Below are 21700 nucleotides of genomic sequence, written 5' to 3'. Positions count from 1 at the left end.
TCTTGTCAACAAATGTCATTTATTGTTATGATGAATATTTGTCAAGTATAGACAGGGGGTTAGATAACATAGGGCAATAAAATCAAAAAAATTTAGAGGCTTTTTAAACCACTACCCAATTTTGATGTATTGTGGTTCCAGTAGTACAAATATTTTACACATTTTACATGTGTTTTGTGATTGTGAATAAATTGGAAAATAATCCATCGCTATTTATAATCAATATCTCATTTTGTTCCTATTACATGTCGCTTTGCTATTTAGATTTGGTAATTATCTAAACAATTTATGCCGTTTTCTATTTTTCATGATTTTTTTAAAACAAAAAAATTTGATATTTTCATATAAAAAATATGTTTTCTGCTTAAATTTATTATTATAACTCCGAAAATACTGAGCCGATTAAAACGCAATATATATGTGAAAATTTGTGCATAGCATGGGGAAAATGTTTTCAATATTCAATCAATCGAAAGAAGAACATTAACTACCCAATTTTATGTATATCAAACAAAAAAGTAAAATTTTGTGAAAATAAGCGAGTTCACTTAATCGTCAATGAATTCGAAAGGAATCGATCGATTATAATCACCGATATCTCATTTTGTTGCTAGTATATGTGGCTTTGCGATAAACTAAAAAATCTAAACAATTTCTGTCATTTTCTATTTTTCATGATTATTTTAAAACAAAAAAATTTGATATTTTCATATAAAAAATATATTTTTTGCTTAAATTTGTTATTATAACTCCGAAACTACTGAGCCGATTAAAAAGGACTATATATATGTTAAAATTTGTACGTAATATGGGGAAAATGATCTCAAAATTCAATCAATCGAAAGAAGATTATTAACTACTCAATTTTATGTATATGAAACAAAAAAGTAAAATTTTGTGAAAATGAGAGAATTCACTTAATTGTGAATAAATTCGAAAAGAATCAATCCATTTTTATAGTCGATATCTCATTTTGTTACTATTATATGCGGCTTTGCGACAAAGTAATAAACCTGAACGAGTTCTGGCGTTTCCTATTTTTCATGAGATTTTTAAAACACAAAAATTTTATATTTTCATATAAAAAATATATTTTTTGCTTAATTTGTTATTATAACTCCGAAACTACTGAACCGCTTAAAACACAATATATAAAAAGACTGAAGGTTATGTAAATTTGAACTTTTCTGAGTTTACTTCAATAATATCGGACTAACCCTTTTTGAGTCACCATAAATTATGTAGAGAAACATCAAAAAAAAATTTAAATTTTTTAAAAAAAGAAAAATTTTTACCATTTTTGTACTTAGGTAACCATGATGCATTAAATCTATACAGTGGTTAGTGAAGCCTTTTTTGCTGCTGACCTGTGTAATTCATGAAACTTGTAGAAGATGGCACTGTGTATGTAATAGCCAGTTTCAGAGTCTTCATAACATACACATATATTTATATTAAAATTTACAAGCTAAGTGAATAAGCTAATAATTTTAATTATGACAACCAATACCGATAACATAAATAAATTGAAATAGTTTGTAAATAAACTTCAATAATCTTGTAAAAAAAACAAATCATAAACAAACTTTTAAATTGCAAAATTTCCCAAGAAAAATGTCTTCTAACATTCTTTAGTTACACTTAAGAATACAAAACAATATTTCATGTATGTGTAGAATGTTAAATTTATTACTACTAAAATATAACAAGTAACAAATAATATTTCACCAACAAAGAAAAACAGGCGCGCATTCTTAAACCTACTCCCTTATATAACAACATAAAACACACTTGTTAAATACATATATTCTAACAAATTTGCTTGTCTATGAAAAGTAGGAAATTAACTCATTTCCACATAAATTTCTTATGAATTTCCTTATTATGCGTCGATGTCGATGATTAACGATGCGCCCATAAATAATATTAAAATGAAGGAGGCATCCTTGTGGCATGCAACAATACATACACACTTACATAGAATTCTATATATAGACAAATACAAATACACATAGACGTTTGCTTAATGTTTAAGAGAATGAAATTTATAATAAAATTAAGAAAAAAAAATTTTAACAAAAGCAAGCAAAACGAAACCAAAAAAATGCCATCAAAAATATATTAATAACTTTTTTTTTGGTTGTTTAACACAAAAAATATAAAAAATTATAAGGTCGCCTACAAAAAAAAACAAATTAAAGACCAGACTAGACGCAAGATAAACAAGTTTGTCCGTCTGCAACAATGCCCTGAATAAATTTACAATTGTTCATTGTTGATGTCGATGCTCATGCCACACAAATTCCTTTAGAGGGCTCGTAAATTACCTAGAAACCATAGAAATACATAAATTATGTTTTAGAAAGGTGTCTAAAGACTGAAGAAAATTGTAAGACAAACAAAGCTTAAAATTAAATATACAGGAGGACTAACAGAAATTAGCAAAATTAGTGGTATTTTAGAGTAATATTAAATTATGAGCATTTGGTCATGGGTCAAATAAAATAAGCTGTTAGAAATACATCTGACAAATAAGTTTACTCCATGTCATGGTCTCAATTCTTCAGCAATTAAAACTCTGACTGCAATGATCGTTTAAAAATTTAACATAGTCTTTGACGGTATATCCAGAGAGTCCATTTTGAGTAACCTTCACAAAACTATAGAAGGTTGCTACTATGTTACTCAGTTGTGGATGCTAAAGTAGAATAAAGGTAGGGTCACACATGACAAATATTTGACGAAAAAGATGTAACCACTAAATAAAATACATTTGAATTCTTTTATTTATATAAAAAACTTCTTTTACTTAGGATGATTCAAAACAAAAAATTTAGTTTTATTTTATTTGATGCTGTTTGATCTTACAAAACCCTTGTAAAAGTAAACACGTCAAACAATTTTGTGCTAAAAAAAGTGGTTACGCTTTTTTGAGCAAACATTTGCCATGTGTGGCCCTATCTTAAGACGTGCGGAGAAAGCCAGGTTTAACTGTTGGCTTATTAGACCCTCTGAAGTGAGAACCATCGTTTAGATTGGGCTGATTATTGACACATAGATTTTGTGTATCTGCATTCTGTGTTATAGACTTTATTGAATGTTTCACCATCCTATTCATAGACTAGGCTAAATAAATACACATGTCGATACTAGAATATTTCTACCTAATGTATTTATAATATATTTTTAATATGAGGGGTGTTTTTTAAGTCCGATAAAATTTAGGAAAGAAGTTATAAGCATCAACCTATTCATACTGGAAAATCATCATGAATAGATCGATGCTTGAACAACGCAACCAAAGTGTTTAAATTTACATTTGGTCACTGATTAAATCACAAAATAGGATGTCCAGATTAAAATTTTATTTGATTTTTTGTGTTATTTTTAAAATTTCTAGTTCTATTGGTCTTAAAAAACACCCTTTACATACCTTATCCGTTTAACAACTCTTCATTGGAGACACTTCTATTTGGAACCGCCCATTATTATATTAAAGTCCCGCATTAAAGAGGTCCGACAGTCTGGCTGTTCGGCTGGCCGGCTGTCCATGTAAATCTTGTGCGCAAAGTACAGGTTGTAATTTTGAAGATATTTCGATAAAATTTGATACATACAATTATTTTGGACGAAGTCTATTGAATTAGCTGAAATCGGTTCACTATTTCACCTAGCCCCCATACAAATGTCCTCCCGAAATTGGACTTTACCCATGATAAATGTTTAATTAAATAAGTTTTATATATACTGAAATCATGTCATCATATTTTATGATTATCGGTCCATAATTAGTCATTGCTCCCATATAAGGCCCGCTTTCGAAAATCACTTAAATGAGCAAAAATCTCTTAAAAATATTGGTATACACATACAATTCAACACGAATAACTTTCATATAGACTAATCACCCGACCTAATTTTATGATGATCGGTCCATAATTAGTCATAGCTCCCATATAAGGTCTGCTTCTAAAATCTTTGACTTTGACGAGCAAAAATCTCTTAAAAATTGTGGTATACACATACAATTCAACACAAATAACTTTCATATAGTCATAAATAACATGACCTAATTTGATGGCGATCGGTCCATAATTAGTCATAGCTCCCATGTAATGAACTCTTCCAAAAATCATTCACATACTACACTACATGTAGTACATATAGATCTTGTTAATTTGCTCATTTACTGAGTGTAAGGTATTACATGGTCGGGATTGACCGACCATACTTTCCTACTTGTTTTTTCTATAAAAGAATAATATGTATGTACATCGGCAGTGACGATCACTGGGACAAATCACAAAATACCATCAAAACCCCTCTTTATGAACGCTGCAATAACATTTCATACTACTGGAATATGGACCGGAAGGAACTTCGGCCATGCAACTATATTGGGCAGTCTTCACTGATGGCTCGTAATCGGAGGTAGGTCTACACAGACATATATAGACTTCCGAATAATAATAGTGTTCTTCAGCCTGAGATCTCAGCAGCGACATATATTCTGGTCCCAAAATTACGGATATCACTTAGAGAGATGGCAGGACATTCTGCGGCTATATTTTTATTGTAGATGTGACTGGAAACTGCATTGCGAATTCATTGGTAAAAATATCAGCCTCACTCTTGAAAGATAAGGTTGATTGATTTGTATATATCTTCAAGAGTTGAAACGATGGTTACAGGTCTTTTTAATTTCTCACAAACTACATAGTCTCTTGCTATCACTATTGCTATGAATATCGCCAGGCAACGACACTGATAAATATTTCGCGTTATTGGCTATATAATGTGGTCGCAGTGATTGTAGGCGGGAGATTAAATCTCCCATAATGTCTTCTGTAGAAGGTATCATGATCTGGGAGAGCACGCTACGGTGAAGAATCGGGAGAGTCCAGGTGAATTATTCCTACACAACCTGACTAGGGTTTTTAATTTCCCGACCTTTTTTGATTCCCGGGAATCGTGAAATTTTTTTCTACATTCCCGGGTATTCCCGAAATATATAATGATTCTATAAATTATAATATTATGGACAAATTTCATATAAAAACTTAGTGTTATAATTATTGAATATCAGAGCTTCGAATTAATTAATAAAATTTGAGCAAAATTCACTAAAATCTTAATCCGTAATTAAAAAATTTCAATCCATAAATCCATTCCTAATATTTAGTTTTTTAGATTCATTCCAAAGCCTTTGTTTAAACTGAATTAATTTTAAAGTTAATTAATAACAGAATTTATTCAAACTTTGAATGATTAAATTTTTGTTAAATCAAATCATATACAAAATGAATTGAAAAAATTGTCTTAAACATTTTTATGCTAGATTTTAATTGAAGAAAAATTTAAAAATTTAATAAATTTTTGAAGCTATTTTTTATGGATTTGAAGAAGAAATTTAAATAAATTAGAATGATTCAATAAGAAATAAATTCTATAAATATTAAATTCTCTTTTTAAATTTTCATAATAATAAGCGTTCTATTATTGCCAAGATATAAGCAATAAACTATAAAAACATTTTCAATGTTTTTTGGTGAAAATAATAGAGTTCTAATTTGTTTTCTATGTATTTTCGTCAGTTTTTAATTCCCGGGATTCCCGACTAAAAATCTCGGGAATCGGGTAGTGAAAAATTGGCAAAATTCCCGGGAAATTTGTACCGGGAATTCCCTGGATAAAAATCCTAAACCTGACGCATCTGTTAGAGATGGAAAGCTGAAGGCTTAATGCATTCATACGTTTAACGGTATGGTCTGGTTAAGAACTTAAATTGATCAGTTATCAGAAATTGTTTCCTACACAACACTTTCGACATTCGAGTGGGGCAGAATCAAAAATGTTTGGAAATAAATCTGTCATTTCTAGACGGCTAGTCGGATCGGGATAAAGTTTGACGTGGGCATAGCCAAGGAGTATTCGAGTTTAAGATATTAAAATGGACCGTAGAAATACTACAAGGACGGCGCTATGGGGGCCAAAGTATGAAACTTACGACATCTAAAATTTTGTTTATCATCCGATTTCAAAGATTTTTATATTTTTGAAAAGCGTAAATATAAAAATCATGTCCTACTTTTCGAATAATTTTTTATCACAATTTCAAATTTGAGCCACATGTTCTAAAATCCCAAAGCCGGGATCAGAAAACGGAAAGCAGCTTTGTAAACCCTGATGTGTTTCCTATTTATTCCCAAAGTATTTTCCCAGCTCCGAAGAATATGTGCACCATATGGGCAAAATTGTAAAAAATACCATTTTTGGGATTTTCAATCCAATTTTTAATTGCGTTGAAAATTCCAAAAAGTTTTGTTAATAATTAACGATTTTATTACATATTATGTATTTATTGAGTTTCTAAAACTAAAATTTTTATCAAAATTTTAATAGGATTACAAATATTAGGAACAATTTTATCCACATTTATTCCAAATTAGTTTTTGATGTTTAGAAAGGTTAATTTGTGGTCTTATAAAAAAATTTCAAGTCAATATCTCAATTAGATTCAAAAATATGCCACTGTAAAACTCTGTCCTTCAAAAATATCTAATTAGCCTAAAATTACTAAATTACATTCATTTATTCTCCGAACTTTGTTTGCCATCTATTGCCTGTTCAATATTATCTGTGATTATTGCCTCCAAAAAATCATTAAAATTTGTATTTCATACATTTATTATTCTTACCCCCATTTTCTCAATGTATGGTTATTTTTTATCGTGACGATAAACTGACAGTTCTCATACAAAAAAATGTTTATTGAAGGTTTATCGTTACGAAAAACGATAACCAGATATTGAGAAAATGGGGGTTAGTCTCTAAATGTTAATGCAAAATTAAAAATAGAAATGATAAAACAATCATTCAAGAAACATCATTAAAAAGTTATTAGACTTCAAATATACAAAATAATATCAAACAAATAAATAACTACAATAATTCCATTTACAAGACAAATGAATCAAATTTTTATTTCAACCATTGCAATCAATCAATTGTTTTTTTATCTTAATCAAAAGGCAAACATTTTTATCAAATACGGTTTCATTAATTTTTGTGGAGATTTTGCTAACAAATTTTAAAACGAATTGTAATGAGTATACCTAACCTTTTACTAACTGGAATATTTGAAAAGCATTTCAATCCGTCTATCTGACAAATTAGGGTAAAAAGCTGTGCTTCATTGTTAATTTAAATAATGACAGATTCGGGAAATTTAAATGGGTTTAATATTTGAAATATATAGAAAGATAGGATAATGTTAATAATATGTTAAACCCAAGCTTAGGAAGTGATTGCTAAATTATTTTATTATTTTTTTAATATTTTAAAAATTTATTTTTCTATATCTTGTATATTTTTTTATTATGTCTTTGTAAAAATACTTTATTTAATGCTTAATATGAATTATTGTTATTAAAGTCGTTTTACTATTATTATTTTTTTTATTTTTACCTTCAAAACCTTTTGTTTGAAATCCCCAAATATATATTCTCTCTCCAATAACGTGCATTACAATACCTACAAAACACGCAAGCACACACACAATTATTAAGTGAGTTTGTTAAATTTGGACGGCTTGATGTGTCTGACATGTCAAACTTAAGAATACAAAAATGTTGTGTGCACACAAAACACTTGCAATAACAATTTGTTAAGCATCCTGTTAACTTGACATTGCAGCAATTGCTAACGATTGTTGTGGAAAGAATGAAAAGAATAGAAACTCTTAAACACAAACAAACACAGACGTTTTTGCACTACATGAATAGAAAGTGAATCAAAACTACACGCAACCAGAAAAAAAACAAACCTAAAAATATACATAACTATGCGAGGGCAAACTTAAAGGTTATTTCAAAATAGAAGAAATTCCTAAATAGCTATTAATAATAAGTACATGTACACAGAAAAAAATGGTAGCGGTAATTAAGCAATTAAAAAAATTGTTAAGATTGGAATCAAATTTATAACCATTTTTTTATTAACACGTTTGTAAATTGTCATATTAACAATTTCCGAATATCAAATATAAAAATAAATAAAAGAAAATGTTTGTGTCAAAAATAAATATTAAAGAAAATTTAAATTGTGCGTTTTTAATTTAAAAGGAAGTAAATAAAATAGAAAATAATCTGTTGAGGACCAATTTACAAGGTATGTTGCATTTCACGCCAATACTTGGACAAATAATCTTTTGACGAAACATTTTTTCAACAGATTTTCATCAATAACACTATTAAGATCCGCCACCGAAGATAAGAAGGAAGTCCAAAATTATGTTAAGGTTATGATGTTACATAAGTCATAAGCAATTTGTCATACTATAAGGACGGCCACCATACAAGGACCCCATCAAGAAAATTGCAAATGGTGCAGCTTGTAGAAGCAATGGACTTGTATTTAAGAAAAAACCTCCCTTTCTCAAACGTTATCTTATTGTATATTACTCTCAAAAAAAATATTATTAAAACAAAATCTTAACTGCATTATTTGACAATTTAATTTATTAATAGGACAAACTTATTGTTACATAGAAATAGTTGATTGTTAACCAATTAGTTATTCAATATGACAAACTGGTTGTTAAAAAATATTGTTGGATGTTAACATTGTTAAGTGACAAAAACATTTTTTATATTTACAAAATCGGTTGTTGGTGCCTTTTCAATTAAAAAAATAATTGTGTTGACGAATTCGGTATTTAATATGACAATCGATTTGTCGTAATTTTTTTCTGTGTACATTAGGATTATACATATATGTAAATGTGAATAAAAACAATATTTTTTGGAAACTATTGATCAGGCTGTTAAAACAGGTTATTTAGAGAACTTTGCCGAACAACTACAACTTGACATAACTGTCAACCCTAGGTCACCAAGGGAACTTGGTGATAACTTGACGGATATTTGCATAATCAGAATAAAACATATGATCGGTTTACCACTACTCGAACTTGTTTGTAGTTAAAATGATTTTAAAAAATCTTCTGCATATATAACAAGTAAGAAAGTATGATCGGTCAAGCCCAACCACATAATACCCTACACTAAGTAAAAGAGCAAAAACATTTTTCTTTTAAAATTTCAATAATTTATATTTTTGAGTGATTTTCGGAAGTGGGCCTTATATGGGAGCTATGACCAATTATGAACCGATCACCATGAAATTAGGTCGTGTGATTTATGTCTATATTGAAGTTAACTATTTTGAATTTTGTGTGTATACCAGCGATTTATGCACATTAAAGTGATTTTAGGAAGCGGGTCTATATGGGAGCTATGACTAATTATGGACCGATCGTAACAAAATTTGGTGACAAGAATTTTATATATATTAAACTTATTTGGAGCGGAATTTGTGGAGATAAACATATAAATTAAACATTTCTGGCCGATAAAGTCCAATTTCGGAAGGACATTTGTATGGGGTCTAGGTGAAATAATAGACCGATTTCAGCCAGATTCAATGGGCTTGGTCCTTGGGCCAAAAAAAATAATATGTACCAAATTTGATCGAAATATCTTCAAAATTGCGACCTGTACTCTGCGCACAAGGTTTACATGGACAGCCAGTCTGCCAACCAGACGGACGGACGGACATCGCACAGTGGTATGAGAATAAAAAAAGAGGGAAATTAATCTGTAACTTCTAAACCCTTACGCCGATTTGAATGAAATTTCACATGCGCAAAGAGGAAGTGTAGTCGAGTTTAAGTTTTGAATTTAGCTCTCATGACCTAACCAGGAGCGGGACCAGGGGTTCCCAAAGTAGGACACCTCGGGTATGTTTAATTTTTAAAATGATCCTATTTCTTTGTTTGTGTTCCAAAAAACCTAGTCGTAGCTATCAATTATCTCTTATAGCTTAGGAGATATTCGCATTTGAAAATTTAATTTTCAACATTTTTACCCACCCTACACCAGTTTTTTGGTGACCGCGGTTCCAAGTATTCTCCGATTTTATCCGTTTTTCTTTTATAGGATTAACAATAGATCTATATATTAAATAAAGAAAGAAGTGTTTAAAAATCATGACTGAGTCCAAAGTTACATGCATTTGAATATAAAAAAATTAAAAAAGGCGATTTTTCGCAATTTTTTTGGGAAAAAAGTACTTTTATTCTTTTTAAGTTATCTAAAAATTTTCTAAGAGGATGTATAATGAATTTGAACTTTTTGAAAAGCTAACTTTACGTCAAATATTTTAGATGAAAAAACCATTTATAATTTTTGATACCGACGGGATCAGGTCCATTCAAAAAATGTTTATTTTTTATGTAAAATTCAATTTTAGGGCAAAAATTCTCAAAGCGCATACTCGATATGAAAATATAGTAACCTATTTTAGATGACCCAATAAGGTCTTAATTATTTTGTGAAGGGTTCCGATAACCCCGCCCCAATTATGGATATTATAGCCAAAAAACGATAATTTTTTGGGATTTGCGAGATACTTGATAACAAATTTCAAAATTTGTTTTTATTTTTCCATTTTAAATAGAAAAATCTACATAACTGTGAAATTTCATTAAAAAATATTTATAAATAAAAATTTTATTTCAATTTGAAAAATTTGCATCTATGCAAAATTCAATAAAAAGCATTTTTTGTCATATTTTTCAAAAAAGTATTCCATGAATTTTCAGAATCTTCAGAATAGCCTAGCTGGACTCTGTAAATTCAGATTTTTGATTTTCGGTCTCTGGGCGGAGGGGCGTTGCAAAGTCAAATTTTTACACTGCACCGCTAATGACATAAAAAAAAGGATTGTTGTAAAAAAAAAATTTTTTAAAAACAAATTTTTTCTCAACCATAAAAAATTTGTCGACCAAATAATTTTTTTCTTCATTCGATAAATAAATCCTTTTTTTCCATCAACGTCATTCTAAAAATTTTAATTCACAGTGATTTGTCAAATGATTCATGATTCCTTCAACAAAAAATGTTGATCTTTCATTTGCTGCAAGATCCTTCTGCCGAAACATTCTCAAAACAACTGTTGGACATCGGAAATGGAAAAATTCCAATTGATCCCGCCACACATGAGATTTCGTTCTCGCTGATTGACCATCTAAAATGTTGAGGCAAAAATCATTGGTGTCAGATTCAAAGGCAAAGACGTACTGATACCACGCATATCGATGATTTCCAATGACTTACCATATGAATTTAAGAGGTTCCAGTTCCCGTTTCGTCTTGCCTTTGCTATAACTACCAATAAAGCACAAGGCCAATCGTTGACGATTGCTGACTTACATTTGGAAAATTTATGTTTTTCATTTGCGACCCCACAAAGTATATATATTCTGGATCATTATAGATAGCGTAGTCGATATAGCCATGTCTCTCTGTATTTTTTTTAAAAATTCAAAAAAAAATTTAATAAATTTAAATTTAATTTTAAATCACTTTCTAGCCTACCTACAAACAAACTTTTCTAAATACTGGTCATACACTAATACTACATGAAGCTACATATCCACTTATACCTACATACAAACACACAATCACACTTAGAAATGGACGACGAGGAAGAAGACATGCCATACTAACATTAAACAATTTTCTTGAGCACAATGTTTTCATCACACCATCACAACAGCTCTTACTCGTCGTTCATCACTTGTTTGTGTAGGTAATAGTAGCAACAACAACAACCACAGCTACCATCTACCAATACTCTTTCCACTATCCTGTCTCTCACACTCTGCTACTTTGCTCAACTACCCATTGAAGTTTATTCAACGAAAACAGTCATCCATAACAATATACTCGCCCTTCTGCGGACACCCTGTTATTGTTTGTGTTGGCTGTAAATACGATACGGGGACACTGAGAATGAAGTGGATTTTCGACACGGCAGGTTACTTTTTCACAAATTTTAGCTTCGTTTTCTCCTCAATTTTTTTCGGTTGTTTGTATGTAATTTTTAGCCACATGGCTTTTAATGTAATTTTGTTGCTTTGTTTGTAAGTGATACAAGACGCTGATGCTGTATGTTGAATAAGGGATAAAGTGATTTCCAAAGTAATGATTAACAAGTTATTATAATTTTCAGATAACTTGTTAAGCAACCATCTAGCTGTGTAAAGTTTACATCGATGTCTTATAAAAATTCATGTAATAAGAAATTCTATACGTGTTAAAAACTGTTCAGAAAGAAGTGGTTGGGAAGTTTTGCCTCACCCGCTTTATAGTCCAGAACTTGCCCCGTCCTACTAGTATTTGTTTCGATCGATGCAGAATGATCTCCCTGGGATACGCTTCACTTCAGAGCAGAGTATCCGAAATTGGCTCGGAATCCATATGTTGACAAAAATATGGGAAATTGTCATAGAAAATGGTCATCACTTTGAATAAATTTATATTGTACAAATGTTTCAAAATAAAAACTAAAACTTTGATAAAAATCCTCACTTTTAAGTCATACATCTAATAATTTCGGAAGGTAATAGATTTGTCTTGAGAACTGTTATAACCGATAAAGTAAAATACCAATTTATCATAAAAAATATTGGTAAATTATTTTACAATCAATTTATTTAACAAATCTAAACATTTACTGTGACTCTGAATGAAATACATGTGATTTGGTGGCTGTAAAATTAATCCCATAATTTCCAATAATAGAATGTCAAATATTTGCTGTAGTAGAACTTGGGCAACAACTCTGCACTCACATATACAGGGTGACGAAGAATACTTGGGAATTAATAATTAAAAAATTAAATCACGGCCATTACATCGGAAATTTTTGGTAAATGTATGTGCGAAACAGAAAATTGCTATCACTTACTTGATCACTTGCAGGACATTATAAAACGATTTTTAGAAGTTTTTTAAGAAACGAATTTTTCCCTTAAACAATATTTGATAATGTCTATGGGAAAACAATTAAATATGCCTATATTCTAATAAGCTAAAGAAACCATAATTTTGTTTATAAGAATTTCATTTTAAAACATTTGTTACAATAACAATAAAGATGAAAAAATGGTAAAATGTAAGAAAAAGTTTAAAACTTACAATGTCGGTCGTTACCATAACATACAATTTGTGTTGATGTTTCTACTTATGTACATATATACTAGAGTATCTATTAGGGTATTAAATTAATCGGGTTTCTGGTTTAATCGGGGTTTAATTTTAAATCATTCGATTACACTGTGCATCAAATTTCGGGTCATTAAATCTTTCCAGAATGAGACCAACGGGAAGTGATAGTAGAACATCAGTAGACCAAAACCCCCAAAGGGTTTTAAAAAGTTAGCTCGTATTTTAAAGTTATGCGACTTTAAAGTTCAGCTTTTTTGAGTAAAAATTTTTCATTAAAATTTAATTTGTATTTTTTTTATTATACATTATATAGTTCGAGGTCTTTTCTGCTCTGGTGGATGCTCTGTAGAACCAGAATTTGAAGTAGACAAATTTTGTAGTTCACTTCCTGTGTTTTCTTCTCATTCATCATCGTAATGCAAGTTCTTGCTCCACCAACAAGTTTCCGCTAATACAGCATCGGGAGACTTTTTTCCTCGATATCTGCAAAATTTGTGTTAAAATGTATTGGAAAAAAAAAATATATGTATATTAAAAGTTACCTCATTTCAAATGGCATTGCAATTTGGTGGTACTGTTCACCTTGTTCATCTGATTCGGTCGCTAGTTGCTGACCGAAGTAGTCTAGATGATGATGTAGGTAATGAATTTTGAGCGACATATTAACGCCTATTTTAGAAAAAGCATTCATCATTGCGTTAACAGATCTGTGATAGCTGTCAGACCTATTTTTACCCAATAACCTCTTTGATTGATTGCCAAGCAATCAATTCGTTTTTATTTAAAATATTATCAAATTCCTGATTTTTGACCAGCTTCCGAATATCTGGACCATTCACAACACCTAAAGGAAGAAAAGTTATAAAAAAATATATATTTTAATCAAGAAAAATATACTTATTTTAAATGTTTTACCTTCTTTTAATTTACTTTCAGTGAGTCGGGGGAAAATTTTTGCTAAAGTAGTATAAACTTCATCCCTCTTAACTACAGTTTTCTGAAAACTTTTTACTATACCGAGTTTTATATGTAATGGTGGTAATAAAATTTTGTCTTGGGGTACCAGGGGATCTTCAATGACGTTGGCATTCGCATTTTTGCTTAATTCCCTACACTTCCATTCATGATTTGCATATTGATCACCTTATATCTGGAGTCCCAGTCACATAGAAAGCACATGTATTTAATGTATCCAGATTACACTATAGGCAATTGATACCGATGGTTTTGAGTTTGTTTGATGGAGCAACACTGCTTTTAAACTGGTTTTGGAGGTATCAATAAAAAGTCTCCACTCAGCCGCATTGTAACCAATGTCCATTTGGCTCATTAGTTTGTCCACATCCTTGCAGTAAGTAGAGATGCATTTTTTGCACCATAACCGTTAAATTTAAATAAATTAAATTGTAAAAATACAAGTCTAAAAGTATTGAGTAACTACTTTTGAGTATTGAGTACTCAAACAATATGGCAAATACTCGATACACGATACCCACTACTCAATACTTTTACAGCAATATTCAGCAATTCTCCAAAAATTGGTAATTGCGTATCTAAGTACCAAAAACTATAAAAATAAAAAAATAAATCTGCAAAAAGTGTTAAAATTAATGAATTTTATGTATATTGGGACTAGAACATTCAACTAAAATTACTTTATATAAATATTGACTTACTTCAATAGATTATTCATAAAATATATATGAAAAATTTTTACTCAAAAAAGCTGAACTTTAAAGGCGAATAACTTTAAAACACGAGCTAACTTTTAAAAACCCTTTGGTGGTTGTGGTATAGTAATTATCTACTTTCATTTCCCGTTGGTCTCATTCGGGAAAGATTTTCTTGTTGCACATTGTTATCCAAATAATTTCAATTTTAAACTGAAAATAAAACCACGAATTTTGAGTACTTATTTTCAGTATTTTATTAATAAAAGAAGAAAAACATAAAAATTCAACCAAATGTTTCTTGGAAAAAACTCTCTCGCTGATAGTAGATGTTGGAGAAATTGAAAGTATGGCATGATCAAGAATATCCAATATCTCATTTTTTAAGTTTTTTCTAAGCATATAAAATCCTCCATTGGTCCTCCTCTTTGGTCTATTATCATGTAAATATATGTAAATTACATGTAAATTAAATATGTCACTAAACATGTTTCTTGGATGTTCAAAAAATATGCAATTTTACTTTGACATTTGTATTTGAATTACAAAAAATATGTTAAATTGCAAAAAAAAAAAAAATTCGATTTATTTGTTACAAATTAATGGGTTTATTTGTTATTTGAAAATCGTCAATTTAGAATTATTGGAACAGTTAACCGAATAACGGTTAATCGATTGAATACCCTAGTATTTATTGAAATAATGATCAAACTTCTTATAAATAAATAATTGCAGAATTTAAATGTTAAAATTTTTACGTACGACTTGACGAATAGAAAATCTAATTTTTTACTTTATTAAAAAAAATTAAATTATTCGATTAATTTTAAACATGTAATTATTCGAATAAATTAAAATCTCTTATTCGAATTAATCGTTTTATTCGAACAAAAGAAAAATCATATAATTTTGCATACCCTACGTGTATGTGTAAATAGTCTTATTGTTAATATTTTTTATGCACAATGATTTGTAATAAATGTTTCACATACTTTTCCATACATATTTTCCTAATAGCTTTGTAATTGCCTTTGAATCTGTGTACTCTTGCTTGCAAGTAGGTATTTCAATAACAACAATATAAGGAAGCAAAAAACAGCTGTATGCTTTAGTTAAATAATTTTGTTTTTTTACCCCAGCTCCATAACACTTAAGCACATTCACACCACTAAACATTAATAATACATGCTGCCAATTTATACTTACTCCCGTTAAACTCCCACACATATATCCGTTTGCAACCCCTACCACCAAACTTGTTGGGTGCCTCATTTGAAAGTGAAAAACTGCTAATAATTTTGTTTCAGTATTGTTACATTTTCCTTGTTTGTTACAGTTTTTTTTGTTAAAAATATGTACAAAACAAACTTGTCTTGGTTCATAGAGTTTTGTTTTTATGGTCTGTTTTACAACTTACTTGACAATAATTGACGAATTTGAAGGATATCAGTTTACAACAATGATGTTGTAAAAATAAAGTACTTTGTAAGTGTTTTTTCTTACACCTGAGTCAGCAGCTTAAAGTGGAGTAGGATTTGGCCTGTATTATAAATATTTGATATTTTGTTTGATACTGTTTTCAAACTGTTGGTTTTATTTGTTCAATTTGTTAACAATAAATAGGAGCGAGGATATTAAAACTAAATGTGAAGCTGAATTGTAATAAATTTGAAGATTAAATTTTGAGCTTCAAGTCATAATCTAACATAAGTTAGTTTCAAAGACTGATAAAGATACATGCTGATAAACGTTGATAAATTGTAACTCCCATTAATACTAAATCTAGTTATGTGTTAGCTAATAGTTATATTGACAGTTTTCAAACAAAACTAGTTTTAACAGACTTCTTGCTAATGCGGATAAGACATACATTTTAAGTAACTATTTAATGATCTCATTAATGAAGTTTTCAAAAAGCCACTGACTTCGTAGAATATTAAAATAATATGAAATTTTTTAATCACTCACAAGTGATTCAGCACCAAAAACTAATTTTTACTTACATAGAAACTTTAAAACAAATGACAAGAATTTTCTTCTATCAAATTTAACAAACCTAAAGAATATTAACAGTTTCTGATTTGACATTATTTGAAATTTAAACTTAATATAAATGATTTGATGTACTGCAAACAAAATCACAAAACTTCTCTAAATTATGTACCCACAGTTACTAGCCCATTTTTAGGGGAAAAAAAACCCCAAAAAAGTTTTCCGTAAATACCGTTGATGTCCTGTACGAAGTCGAAATATAAATAATTCACATGTCACTGTCAAAATAAAACTAAAAAAAAAATCTCTTAATAAAACACCTACACGTCTTTAAGCATACGTGTATGTGTTCAAAGTTTTACATTGACTTCATTTTATTTAATTTTTTTTTGAACAACATACTAACACGGACATCATAACAAGTGTACGTACGCAATGTAAGAGAATTTCTTATCAGACGTTAATATATGACCATGTATTTGTACAGAATATTAAGTATGTTTTTTACAAATGTCGACCAAAGAAACATGAAATGGACTGAGCAAAAAAAAAATATACGGAATTAGGAGGGTGTCAAAGAAACGAGGGCTGGTATGTATTAGAACTAAATTAGTGGCTCTAGATGTCGTTTTGATAATGGTAATATTATTTACTATGCCTTCATCTGAAATTATTCAACTTCTCACTAAAAGTCCAATAAGATTCGATATACTCAATCCGGTCAACTCTTACACCATGTCCATTGTAAATGTCGCCGTATAAGAAAATAATCATTTACCATATTCTCTAGTTCCCAAGGTGTCAAATTATTCACGTCATTTAAAAAGCAAATGCTGAAAATTTAGCAAAATCGGGTAATCTTCAGAGGTTGCACATTTTATTTGAAATTTCGAGATGTGGGTCGAAGAGCGTGAGACAAATTATAAGCGAAATTAAATCGTTGTTAGATGTGAGGTGAACAACATTCTATTAGACAAACCTAAAATAAATAATTTAGATAAGTTTTGTATCTAAATTTCCAATAAATTACAACAGTTTTAAAGTGATGATGTCAATGTTAAATTTTACTAATGAGATCACACAATCTATTAAAAATATGAAAAATTTAAAAAATAAAGAGGCTTTCAATAGGGAATTCTGAAGTTTGACAGCTGATAGCAGCCATTTTGTTGAAGTTATTGGGTGTATAAATTAAAAATGCAGGATTTACAATAGATGGTGTATCTTTTGAACGCAGTTTTTGTTTTTAATAACTTTGATGTCATTTTTTGACACTTAATATCATTTAGTTATTGGACATTATAGTGTAAATAACAAAGTTTTTGTTTTGTTTTGAAGCACACCGATTGCTCACTATAGCTTATGGTGATTGTGTTCCATCGGTCTCAACGTGCGAGAGATAGTTTGTGCGGTTCATAAGTGGTGATTTTGACACAGAAAACATGATCGACAAAAACGTCGAAAGACCAAAAATAAGAGCTTGCTAAATCATTTGCGAGTAGCTGGATTCATCCAAAAGCAAGTAAATTGGGTACCGTACGAATTGAAGCCGAGAGACCTTGAGAGACGATTTTTCATGGTTGAAATGATGTTTTTTAAACGCTGTAAAAGAAAACTTGATTGTACCGAATCATTATTTGCGATGAAAAATGGATCTATTGCGATAACCCGTAGCGTAAGAGATTGAATGTGAAGCCCAACCAATTAGCCGAATCGCGACCAAAGCTATGGTAATGCTCTGTATTTCGTATGAGCAAAAGGCTATTATCTAATGAGCTACCGAAATCTGACCATATCATTACAGAAACCTGTACCGAATGCAACTGATTCGTTTGAAGCGATCACTGGCCGAAAAGTGCCCTGAATTTTCGGACAGACATGAAAAAGTAATATTCCACCATGGTAACGCTCGGCCACATGTTGCCTGATACCTGTTAAAAAGAAGTTAGAATGAAGTGGTTGGGACCGTGACCGTGTCCAGTCCGACTAATATTTGTCTCGATCGATGGAGAACGCTCTCTATGGAATACACTTCACTTTGGAATAGAGTAGCAAATTTTGGCTAGAAATCCATATGTCACCAGAATGATGGGAAAAGGTCATAGCTAACAATTGACAACAGATTGAATACATTTACATTGTACAAATCACGCAATTTTAATAAGTCATACAATACATCCGGCGAATTGACTGTCATATATTCAGTTTATTTTGCCAATTCTACTTGGTGATTCAACAACATGTGCAAATAATCAAATGAACAACGACGTGTATTTCCTGAATGGGCCATGGAGCGGATGGATATTAACCCTAATTGTCATCGTCAAATCATCATCAGCGATTATGATTATTTCTGAGAAAATTGGCGAACCAAACCTCGTGACATCTAAAAGTGTCCAAATCATCCCGAAAAGCCACTATTTAGTGCTACAGATCGATCATAAGCACCAACTCCCTTTGGCAAGAATTGGATTATATGTACACCAACACCATTTGGTTTCAACAACGGCGCTACGTGACATTGGACAGTCTGCACGAGTGATTTGAGGGCATGGTCACCTCACTTGGATGTAATATGAATTGGCGACCGAGATCGCGCGATGTCGTTAGACTTTTTCTTGTGGAGTTATCTTAAGTCGCAGGTCTATGCAAATAAGATACACAGCGGCTCACAAAACCAAAATAGCCCATGCCATCAGTAAAATTAAGCTCGAAATTTCGAGTGCGCGTCACCTATTGAAGCCGCGACGGATACTCGAACAATGTAGTATTCCATACATAATGGCATCGATATGCCTTTTAAACATTTAACAAATGTCGATGATAACTCATACACGTTTTATATCAATTAAAAGATAGGAAATTCTTTATGAAATACCCTTTAGCTCTAATTTATGTTGAATTGAATTTGTAACTTAAAAACTGTGAGTGCAGATATCAAGATATATAAAAAACTCTTATAAATTGCATAAGTTTCTAATAATTTTAATTAACCCTCCGTTAGTCGCAATCATTTTCAATCAAGACTAGTCGCAATAAATATCAATAAAAGAAAGGCGCATTTGAAAATAATCTCTTCACTTTTTATTTCGAAAACATAAAAACAATATTAAATTCAAAGTATTTAAAAGAATAATACAAATAAAATTGCAGTATAAATATATTGTGTTTAAAAAAATTTACAATAAAAAAAAATTTTTGACTGTATCAACTAGATCAGTTGCGAGTAACGGAGGGTTAAACCAGTGGCAACGGTTTATATTTATAAGTTTAATTTCTACATTTTTAATTTGCGACCCCACAAGGTATATATATTTCTGGATCGTTATAGATAGCGATGTAGTCATGTCCATCTGTATGTTGAAATCAACTTTCCGTAGCCCCCAAATAACTTACATACATGATTCATACAACAATATATTCGCAATAGACCCGGTTCGGTTGCTATTTAATATCGAGAAAATTAACCCACAAATGGCTGAGATATAAGGAAAATACCAGGACAATCTTGAATTTTTCCTATTTTTGATCTATATCAGGAATAATAAACAGGAATAAGACAATATAAATATCTAATGATTGATGAGGCACCTTCGCAAGGACGTATGTATATATCGCCATAGAATGTCGAACCTTCAATAAGTGAAAATCGGGAAAAAAATTTTAACCCGAGTTTTTTTTTAACCCAAAAATTTTTTTCCAATACAATTGTTTTCACTAATAAATAAAACAAATAAATTTAAAAAACTTTAAAACAAAAATTTTGAAAACACTTTTTTTCAATTTTGTTTACATAAAATATTAAATTTTTTTATTTTGGAGTATAATTAATTGAAAGGGTATTAGGCACAATCTTTACTTTTTTTATTTTTAAATCATAATAACTTTAAGAGGTGAAAGATTTTTAACCTACAATTTTAAACTTTCAGATTTTATTGGTAAGTTCTAACGATATATGTCACTGAATTTTTTCGAAACACATAAGATATACCAGCTATCTGAATTATTTAGTATCTCTACTTTGAGATAAAACAACTTAATAGTCTACGTTTTTCTGAAATTCGAATGAATTGTAATTTTACTAGAATTTTTTTTTTCTTAAAATAACTACACAATCCTCGTACAAAATGTATACTCTACCTCCTCAACAAATGTATGTATGTTTAACAACAAACGCCATGACAATGTGAATGACGATGTGAATTGTAGATATACGAGTAGATAGATGATGATGATGTTGCTTAAATATGTGGTGGTCATACCATTAATTTGGTCTGACCACATGTGGTGTCTCAGCAGGAATGTTTTACAAAAAAATAAAAAAAATAAAATTTTAAATAAAAAGAAAATCAAAGAGGAGTTAAATTTATACATAAAACAAGACAATTTTTTCCTTTAACTCCCCTGCCATTATCATTTATACAATTCAATAAAATTTAAGTTAAACATCAAAAGTTTTAAATACGGCCAATTTAAAATGTTCATGCCAATAAATAGACAGACAAGCAGGCAACATTTCAGGAAAATAGTTTAAGCCAACCGCCATGAAAAAAGGAAAAGTTTTGTGAATTGAACAATGGGATTATTAACATTTCTATACTTTTTTTTTCCTTTCAATCTTTTTTTTTTTCTTTTATTTTAATATAAATCATCAATTTCTTTAGTTTGCAGACTTTTTTTTTTTGTTAAAATTCCTTTTATTGGTTTTTACAATAAAGTAGAAATAGTAGAATAAACTTATGTGGAGTTATCTACACCCTTTCCCAAAAAGAAAGATAAAACATCCTTCGGCCAAAGGGCATTGACAGTGTACCATAAATTCTTACACAAAAATGTAACGTAATTTATAGATATGTTCTGGTGGATTACTGCCACTAACTGCCACATTTACTCATTCATGCACTTGTTGTTATCATTACAAAATGGTAACAACAACTGAACTGAACCATCATTTGTGAAACATTT

The sequence above is a fragment of the Calliphora vicina genome, chromosome 2 (genome assembly GCF_958450345.1).
Source record: "Calliphora vicina chromosome 2, idCalVici1.1, whole genome shotgun sequence".
In the NCBI taxonomy this organism is placed as follows: Eukaryota; Metazoa; Arthropoda; class Insecta; order Diptera; family Calliphoridae; genus Calliphora; species Calliphora vicina.
The sequence above is the reverse complement of the archived record's forward strand: the minus strand, read 5'-3'. Positions refer to the sequence as shown.